The sequence below is a fragment of the Oryctolagus cuniculus genome, chromosome 11 (assembly GCF_964237555.1).
Source record: "Oryctolagus cuniculus chromosome 11, mOryCun1.1, whole genome shotgun sequence".
Lineage (NCBI taxonomy): Eukaryota > Metazoa > Chordata > Mammalia > Lagomorpha > Leporidae > Oryctolagus > Oryctolagus cuniculus.
In genome coordinates, this window is record NC_091442.1 from 11,858,145 (window position 1) to 11,867,545 (window position 9,401).

Consider the following 9,401-nt stretch of genomic DNA (forward strand, 5'->3'; position numbering starts at 1 on the left):
ATTTGAAATGAGTTCCTTGTACACAGCTTGTGATTGTCTGGTGGTTTTTCACACATTCTGCCACTTCCTCTTTTAATTGGTATAATTAGGCTGGTGCGTTGAAGGTGTTATTGATATGTGAGTGCTAAACACTGCTACTTTATTATTTACTTCCTGCTTTTTCCCTCTGTTTTCCTTTCCTCTCTTTCCCTTTTCCTACCTTCCTATGGACTTTTAAAATATCTTCTAGGGGCTGGCACTGTGGGGTAGCAGGTAAAGCTGCTGCCTACAGTGCCGGCATCCCATATGGGCACCAGTTTGAGTCCCAGCTGCCCCACTTCTGATCCAGCTCCCTGCTGTGGCCTGGGAAAGCAGTAGAAGATGGCTCAAGTCCTTGGGCCCCTGCACCTGCATGGTTTTTTTTTTTTTTTTTTTTTTTTTTTTCCTGCAGGGTGGAGGTTTAATGGGATGACCACTGAGACCCCCATGCAGCGGCCCCAGGCTCGAGACCCCGTGCCTCCCAGGCCGACAGCCATCCACAGCCGTCCAGGCTCCACCGCCCCCCGGGCCCTGGAGGCTGGCAGCCCCTGCCCACACCAAAGGGACGCCTGTGTCCTCGTCCCTCTGCCAGGGGCCGGCGGGGGCAGGCGCGGGGCTCTGTGGGGACAGTGCAGGCTGGGGCTCCCGGCAGACATAAGGCACAGTGTGGTGGTGGCCATGGGGCGTGGGTGCTGTGGCTCCTGGGGCAGCGCCCGGCAGGTGCTGGTGTCCGGGCGTGGCATGTTGTCAGTGTTGAGACGGAGGCGTGGTGTGTGCTGGCCGGCCTGGGGCCCTGCAGTGCAAGAAACGTGGGAGGGGCTGGGAGAGGCAGAGAGGAGCATAGACAGACAGAGACAGAGCAGAGAGAGAGAAGAGAGCTTCCGCCTGCTGGTTCACTCCCCAGACTCCCACAACAGCTGGGGCTGGGCAGGGCACGAGCCAAGGCCGGGCACTCCCAGGTCTCCCACATGAATGAAGGGAACTTGAGCCGGTACTGCTGCCTCCTGTGTGTGCAGTGGAGAAAGCCGGAGTCAGGCACTCTGATGTGGAATGCCGGGTCTTAACTACGAGGCTGAAAGCTCACTCCCTGCATTTTTTTAAATATTTATTTTATTTATTTAAAGACAGAGTTACAGAGAGAGATAGAGACAGAGAGAGAGGTCTTCCATCTGCTGGTTCACTCCCCAGATGGCCACAATGTCCGGAGCTGCGCCGATCCAGAGCCAGGAGCCTGGAGCTTCTTCCAGGTCTCCCATGCAGGTGCAGGGGCCCAAGGACTTGAGCCATCTTCTACTGCTTTCCCAGGCTATAGCAGAGAGCTGGATCAGAAGAGGAGCAGCCGGGACTCGAACCGGTGCCCATATGGGATGCCGGCGCTTCAGGCCACTACACCACAGTGCCGGCCCCGCTCCCTGCATTTTATTCGGTGATGGAAACCGGGGAGCCAGCGCCCCCTTCCATATTCGGGCCCTGTGAGCCTCACCGCTGTCTCCCCAGGCTGGGTCCGTCTGATCTGTTTCACAGTTGATGAAGATCCCTGTCTGCCTCCCTGCTGCGCCTGCCCAGCTGCCCTGGGGAGAACAGAGGAGGGGGCAGGAGGAGGAAAAGGGGATCCCCCAGGGGTGCTGGTGTCCCCAGGAGGGTGGCTGCAGGCGGCACAGACAGAGGAGCCTGGGGATCTCCCAGGTCAGCAGGGACCCCCGGCTCCTCCAGGTCACAGAGAGGGGGGCGCTGTGGGACCTCAGGGCACTTGGCTTCTTCCCGGTGCTTCCGTCTCCTGTTCAAAATGGAAGAGACCCGAAGTCCATTTCAGGACTGGACTCAGCAGTCGACCTCCCTGTGCAGTAGGCAAATGATGGCAGACAGCAGGGAACAGAGTGAGACCCGAGACCTGCTGGGCCAGGCCTGCGCACCCGCCTCCCCTCCCGAGCCTTTCCCATGGGTCAGAGGCACGGGGCATGGGTGGCGTGGGTGCTGTGGGTGGGCTGGGTGGCACAGGTGATGTGGGTGATATGGGTGGTGTGGGTGCTATGGGTGGGCTGGGTGGCACGGGTGATGTGGGTGATGTGGGTGGGCTGGGTGGCACGGGTGATGTGGGTGACGTGGGTGGATCCTCCCCCTAAGCCCTTCGTCGTTTTGTTTATTCTGCAAGAACAACCTCCATTGCAGGCTCTCCCGACAGGGGGCACTCCTGCACGGGTTGTGCCCCATCTCCCTCATGGGAACAGGGAAGTTGGGCAGGGGCTGTGGCGGAGCAGACGAGTCTCGCAGCCCACACCTGTGCCGTCCCCAGCCCTGTCCCACCTGAGCACTCGGGGTAGCCCCCTGCCGCCTCTGCAGCCACGGGGAGCCCTCGGCCCCTCCCGCGGGGCTGGGGTTTGTCACTCTCTGGGGCGGGGGGGCTTGTCGCTGGGCAGAGACAGGCTGTTTGGCTGGCTTGGGTCTCGCGCTGCCACCTACACACACGACCGGAGCCCGAGGAGGAATTCCGTGCGCAGAAGTGCTTTCGAAAGGCGTTTCTGCTGTTCTACTGCCCTAGCAAATGGCAAACGTGTCTGTCGACTGTAGCGGAGTTAAGGTTCCTCTCTGCTGTAGCTTCCACTGTTCAAAGAAACTCGTCGTCAGAACCATTATAACATCAGGACCCGAGTGCCAGCGGGAGGTCTGCCTGTGTGTAAATGCCCTACTCATTCTTCTTTAGATCTGTGAGAGAGACCGGGCGAACAGTCAGACAAGGAGACCAGGGGCCCGCGCCGTGGGGCGCTTGGTTAATCCTCCGTCTGCGACGCCGGCATCCCACATGGGCACCGGGTTCTAGTCCCGGTTGCCCCTCTTCCAGGCCAGCTCTCTGCTGTGGCCCGGGAGTGCAGTGGAGGATGGCCCAAGTGGTTGGGCCCTGCACCTGCATGGGAGACCAGGAGGAAGCACCTGGCTCCTGGCTTCGGATCGGTGCAGCGCTGGCCGTTGCGGCCATTTGTGGTGTGAACCATTGGAAGGAAGACCTTTCTCTCTGTCTCTCTCTCTCTCACTGTCTGTAACTCTACCTGTCAAAAAAAAAAAAAAAAAAAAAAAAAAGACAAGGAAACTCACCTGCATCCCCAGGGAAGCAGCAGATCGCCGAAGCCGGCCCCCACCCCGCCCCTCTTCGCTCGTCTCCACCATGGTGCTTCCCTGCTCAGTGGACATTCAGCATTCCTGCGACCCCACGGCCTGCAATAAGTGTCAGAGGGGCCGCCTCTGCGTGTGCAAAGGGCCTGAGGCAGAACCAAGAAGGCAGGCGTGTCTGGAGAGGCCCGGGGAAGGGAGGTAGAACACGAGCCTGGAGGCTCCGGCGGGTGGGGGCCCTTCAGCCTCTCTTCACTGTCGGGGGACAGCGGGCTTTGGAATATCGCTGCTGGCAGCAAATACAGAAATCTTCTAAGGTCAGACTTGGCAATCAAGTCTTCAGTTGGTGATGATGCAACTGCTAATCTGAAGCCTTTATGAATTTGTTATTGACAATGTGACCCAGTCCTCGGGCTGCCCGGAACCGGTGACTTGTATGAAATCAAGTTGCTGCTCATGCAGCCGGAGGAGCTACCGGCCGTGCATACAGACGCACTGCAGCCAGTGTTCGCGGTGGGTCCGCGGCCAGGAAGCAATCAGAGCCCAGGGCTCGCACGGCCGCTCTGCATGTCGGAGCACGGCAGCCGGCGGAACGGGCTGTGCGGGCCCCGCTGGTGTGGACACCAGGCTGTGCACGCTGCCAGCGGGGTGGGCTTGACCTCAGAGAGGTCTGCAAGGCTGCAGGCTGTGGTGAGGATTTGGGTCTTGTTCTAAGGACAGGGGTCCGGACAGGCACCTCAAGCAGAGGAGGGGCCCAATCTGCCCCAGACTCCCATGAGGCCCTTCCGCCTTGCCGGGGTGACAGGGCTGTCGGCGGCGTGGGGAGAAGCAGAGGATGCCACAGTACTGCTGCTGACGGAGGGCGGAGGGGCCTTGCAGAAGAGGTGGTGAGAGGGGGACGGGGTTGGGTTTGGAGGTGGAGGTCAGGGGGAGGGGGAAGGGCGGCTCCTAGAATTCTCTCCCCGGCCACCGGTCTGTGACCGAGCGTCCCCAAGCACTCGGCTGGGGGGTGGGGTGGGGGCAGTGCTGCTGCCTCTGTCCTCGGCCCGCGCTGAATGCTGGGCCTGGCCTCTCGGTTCCAGCTGACAGGTGTTGATGAGAACAGAGCGTGTGCTGGAGCCCGGGAGGAGGGGCCACGGCTGAGGTCAGAGCGAGGAAAGCTGGGCGAGGAGGAAAACCTGTCCGTGCGCGCGTCTTTTCCTCCAAATTAAGTATTCACAAGTTCCTTTTTCCATGAGCTTTTCCTTCCCTCCCTCCCTCCTTCCCTCCCTCCCTCCTTCCCTCTCTCTCTCTCTTTTTCTTTCTTTCTTTGAAAGGCGGAGTTACAGAGAGGCAGAGGGAGAGGGAGAGAGGTTTTCCATCCACTGGTTCACTCCCCAGATGGCCACAATATTTGAAGCTGTGCTGATCTGAAGCCAGGAGCCAGGAGCTTTTTCCAGGTCTCCCACGCGGCTACAGGGGCCCAAGGACTTGGGCCATCATCTAGTGCTCTCCCAGGCCACAGCAGAGAGCTGGATCGGAAGTGGAGCAACCGGGACTCAAACCAGCGCCCATATGGGACGCCGGCACTGCAGGTGGAGGCTTAGCCCAGTACGCCACAGCGCTGGCCCCTCCATGAGCTTTGAAAAGTACTATCATATTTATGGACCCTAGATACATGTGCACATAATATTAGCATATGATCTTCTATGCATATATTTTAAGCAGAAGGGCCACTTACATTTGAGAGGCAGAGAAAAAGAGTTCCCATCCACCGGTTCACTCCCCAGATGCCTGCCATGGCTGAAGCCGGGAGCTGGGAACAAAATCCGGGCCTCCCATGTGGTGGCAGGGGCCTGACTACTATTGCTGCCTCCCAGGGTGTGTACTTGCGGGCAGCTGGGGTCAGAAGTCGGGAGTTGAACCCAGGCTCTCCCGTGTGGGGCACAGACATCTGTCCCAGTGTCTAAATGTCCCAGAGAAGGATCAAGATTCGAACCCAGAGCCCCTGTCCCAAACCGCTGTGCCACGTAGCCAGTCTCCGGGAAGAGGATCCCGAGAGGCTGCAGTCTGAGTTTGCATCTCACTGCTGTCAATGCTGCCGCTCGGGCTGTCTCTGGACCCCCACGTTTGCTCCCTGAACAAGTGTTTCTGAAGCGGAACTCCAGGGAGTGGAAATGGTGGGCTCAGGGCCCCCTCTCGGCCCGGTAGCTGAGCTGGGACTCTCTCTCCTGCAGCGGGGCTGGCCGTGGAAGGTGCCCCCAGTCCTTCCAAGACGTGGAAACAGGCCTCGTGCATGTCTGTGGTTCACGCCAGGTCCACGCGCTTGTCCTCTGGCAAGTTCCAGGTGTGTCCGCACAGCCCGCGGCGGCTGGCATCAGGGGGCGCCTGGAAGGGCGTTAGCGTCTGCTCCCTCCTGCTTGTCTGAGAGGCGGCCACGAAGGTTCTCAGGGCGGCCACTTCTGCACTGGGCTGGTGCCAGGCTTCCCAGTCCCAGGCAGTGGGGTCTGGCTGGGGGGCCTGTCCTGGGGCACAGCTAACGAGGCGCTGTCCTTGTGTGTCCTTGTGTGTGCGCCAAGTCTTCCTCGCTCTACAGGGCGTGGAGACCGCGCTGGCCGGCCTGTGCCTGGACAGGTAAGACCGGCTTCATCCAGCCCCAACAAATCCCCAGGGAGCCTCTGTGGGGTCAGGGCTCAGCCGGGCCCTGGAGGCCCCGGAAGCTCTTCGCGGTGCTAGCCCTGCTACTACTTGAGCTTTCGCTGAGCTGGACTCTGTATTTTTACGTGCAGCTAACGCTGGACTGTGAAGAGGAGACCAGCTCTCACCGGCTCCAGAAGTGGAGGGTCATCGCGACACCAAGAGCAGCGCAAAGCATCCTTGAACCTCATCAGGGGGCAGCCTGGCCTGAGGCTGGAGTGTTTCTGGCTGTGAGAAGAGCGGTGTTGAAGGAGACGTGGCTCAGAAGCGTTGCCCTTGACCCACTCAGCAGGGCTGGCGCAGGCTTCGGCCTCACCGTTAAGACGCCCGAGTGCCACATCAGAGGGCCTGGGGTCAGCGTCTGGCTCTGGCTCCTGATTACAGCTTCCTGCTGCTGCGAACCCTGGGAGGCAGCTGTGACTGACGCCCACAGGAGGGATCTGCACTAAGCTCCCAGCTCCAGGCCCAGCCCCAGAATCATGGGTATTTGGAGAGAGAATCAGCCAGTGGGACTTCTTTCTCTCTCCCTCTTTCTTTTTTTTTCCCTCTGTCTCCCTCCCTCCCACTCAAATAAAGTCAGCAGAGTAGAGACTAGAAATGGCCAGGAAGTCTCAAGATTTTTAACACAGGCATTTAACATTGGGGCCACCCTTACACGGGAGCTGCAGGGAGGTGGCGTGTGTACTTAGGGCCCAGGACACAGGCAGACCCGAGCCTTAGAACAGCAGGGTGGAGTCTCCAGTGCGGGTTTTCTGGAGGACCTGCGGCAGGTAGGGACAAGGTGCCTTTTCGATCAGCTCAGATTATCTCACATCAGGCATGTCCAAAACTAGATTAAAGGCAAAAAAGAAAAATACCTGCCTTTCAGAATGTCATTAAATGAGAACACCCCAATATACATTGAAGGGCCACACACTGAGCTGTGCCCAGGCCCGGCCACGCATGCACACCCCAAGGTGGGGCGGTGAGGGAGGCCGAGGAGGGCACAGGGCAGCCTGGGGACCTGGGCCCTCTCGGGACGACGTCCCAAGGTCAGCCTTGCTGGCACAGCCTCTGGGAGCTGCTTCCGGCTCCCTGCCCTGTTCCTGCCCCCCCCCCCTCGCCCCGGGTTCCAGGCTCCATCCGCAGGGTCCCTGTCTGGGAGGACTGAGGGTGGGCAGTGCAAGTTAGAGGCCTGGCCGAGATGGGGTGGACAGTGTGGCTGTGCCCAGCACTAACGTGAGCCCCCGTGCCTCGGCTGCCCCTCAACTGTCCCCGGGTGGAAAGGCGAGAGCAAGAGCGGGTCCTTGACTTTTCAAGCAGAGCCGGAAGCCAAAGCTCTCTCTCTCCCAAAAAGTTGACAGCCAAGTAAACATTTATTTTTAATACCTTAGGGGAGGGGCTGCAAACTCATCCTTAGAAAGGGTCAGGGGCCAGACTGCCCTGTGCTGTTTTCTCATGCTGTGAGCCACGGCATCTGAAATTCTACAAGGCTGACATGTGCAGGTGCTTCCTCCATGCCCAGTGTTAGGAAGGTTTTCTGAGTCAATATTAAAACTGTGCCGGGGCTATTATGGTGGCATAGTGGGTAAAGCCACTGCCTGCAGCGTCGGCATTCCATATGGGTGCCGGTTCAAGTCCCGGCTGCTCCACTTCAGATCCAGCTCTCTACTCCGGCATGGGGAAGCAGTGGAAGATGGCCCAAGTGCTTGGGTCCTTGCACCTGCATGGGAAACCTGGAGGAAGCTCCTGGCTCCTGGCTTGGGATCAGCGCAGCTCTGGCCATTGCAGCCAACTGGGGATTAAACCAGCGGATGGAAGATCTCTCTCTCTCTCTCTCTCTGCCTCTCCTTCTCTCTCTCTATAACTCTGACTTTCAAGTAAATCATAAATCTTTTTTAAAAAAAGACTGTGCTACCTCGGGGGCTGGCATGTGGTGCAGCAGGTTAAACTATCCTCCCTGCTGCTGCCGGCATCCCATGTGGGTGCTGGTTCGAGTCCCGGCCACTCCACTTTCGATCCGGCTCTCTACTAATGCACCTGCGAAAGCAGCAGAGGATGACCCAAGTCCTTGGGCCCCTGCACCCACGTGGGAGACCTGGAAGAAGCTCCTGGCCCTGGTTTCAGCCTGGCACAGGCCTAGCTGTTGAAGCCATTTGGGCATGAACTACTGGGTGGAAGATTGATCTCTCTCTCTCTCTCTGTAACTCTGCCTTTCAAATACGTGGATAAATCTTACCAAACACACACAGGACAGCCACTGCCATGGCTGCCCCAGCAACTTGACCATCCTGAGCTAGGGCAGGAGCAGGGCAGCAGGTGCAGGACGCGCCCCCTGACCTTCTTGCTGTTTCTTAAAAGCAGGAGGTGGAGTTCCCGTGGGAAAGGTGCTGTCCTCCACCTGCAGGGGGCGCTGTTCTTGTTGCCCAGGGCGGGCGCCGAGCCCGAGGGGATTCCCCACAGGCCTTGTCAAAGCCACTCATCTCCAGTGTCCTGCTTCTCATCCCGCTCATGACTCGGCTTTGAGCTCTGGGTCTCCATTTCCTTACGAGCCCTCCACCCACCCCGAGCTCGTGTTTTAGATGCAAGCCTGTGGTTTCCTCCTGTGGCTCCTTCTCATGTCCGGTTAGTTCTCAGGCCCATCCTAACAATCCAAAGAGGATACACACAAAACTCTGCCCCCACAGTCTCAGAGAGGTGATATTCTTTTTTTTTTTTTTTAAAGGATTTAGTTATTTGAAAGATTTACAGAGAGAGAGGGAGAGACAGAGAGAGAGAGAGAAGTCTTCCATCCACTGGTTCACTCCCCTGATGGCCACAATGGATGGGGCTGGGCCGGTCCAAAGCCAGGAGCCAGGAGCTTCTTCTGGTTCTCCCATGCAGGTGTAGGGGCCGAAGCACTTGGGTCATCTTCTGCTGCTTTCCCAGGCCATAGCAGGGAGCTGGATCTGAAGTGGAGCAGCCAGGACTCGAACCGGCACCCATATGGATGCCGGTACTGCAGGCGGCGGGTTTACGCACTACGCCACAGCGCCGGCCCTGAGGGATCATGTGATTTTGCATGAAAGATGTTTACACACACAGCTTGTGAGTTACGGCATTTTTAATGAATCAGGTACGTGTTGCAAGGGGAGGGCTGAGCGTGTGCATCTGCACCGATGCCTCTATCATGGAAGGGGCTTGTTGAAAACCGTCGTCTGAGAGCAGAGCCACGCAGCTCTCCCTAGCTGGCGCCTTTGGGCAGAGGTGAGCACCCGGACAAGCAGACACAGAGACAGAGCCGGCGGGCAGGTTCGCCTAACGGCTAATTGCCTCCCAAATTAGTAGGATGGGCAAGCAAGCCCTTTACGATCCAGGTTGTGAGCCGATTACAAAGAAGAAACGGTTCCTCGCTTTCTGCTTTCTGCCGACGCAGCGTTCGTGGCCGCCGCCTGCAGAGAATTATGCACCAGGTGGCAGCTGCCCCGGCTCGCAGGAGAGAGGGGCGGGCAGGGCAGGGCGGGCCAGCTTGTGTCCTGCTGGCCCCGAGAGGACGTTCGGAGCAGGCTCTGGCTGGGTTCTCTTTCCTCCTCCGTGTCTGTCCTCCTGGCTGCAGAGGGGTGGCTGGGGACCGGTTTCTCCCT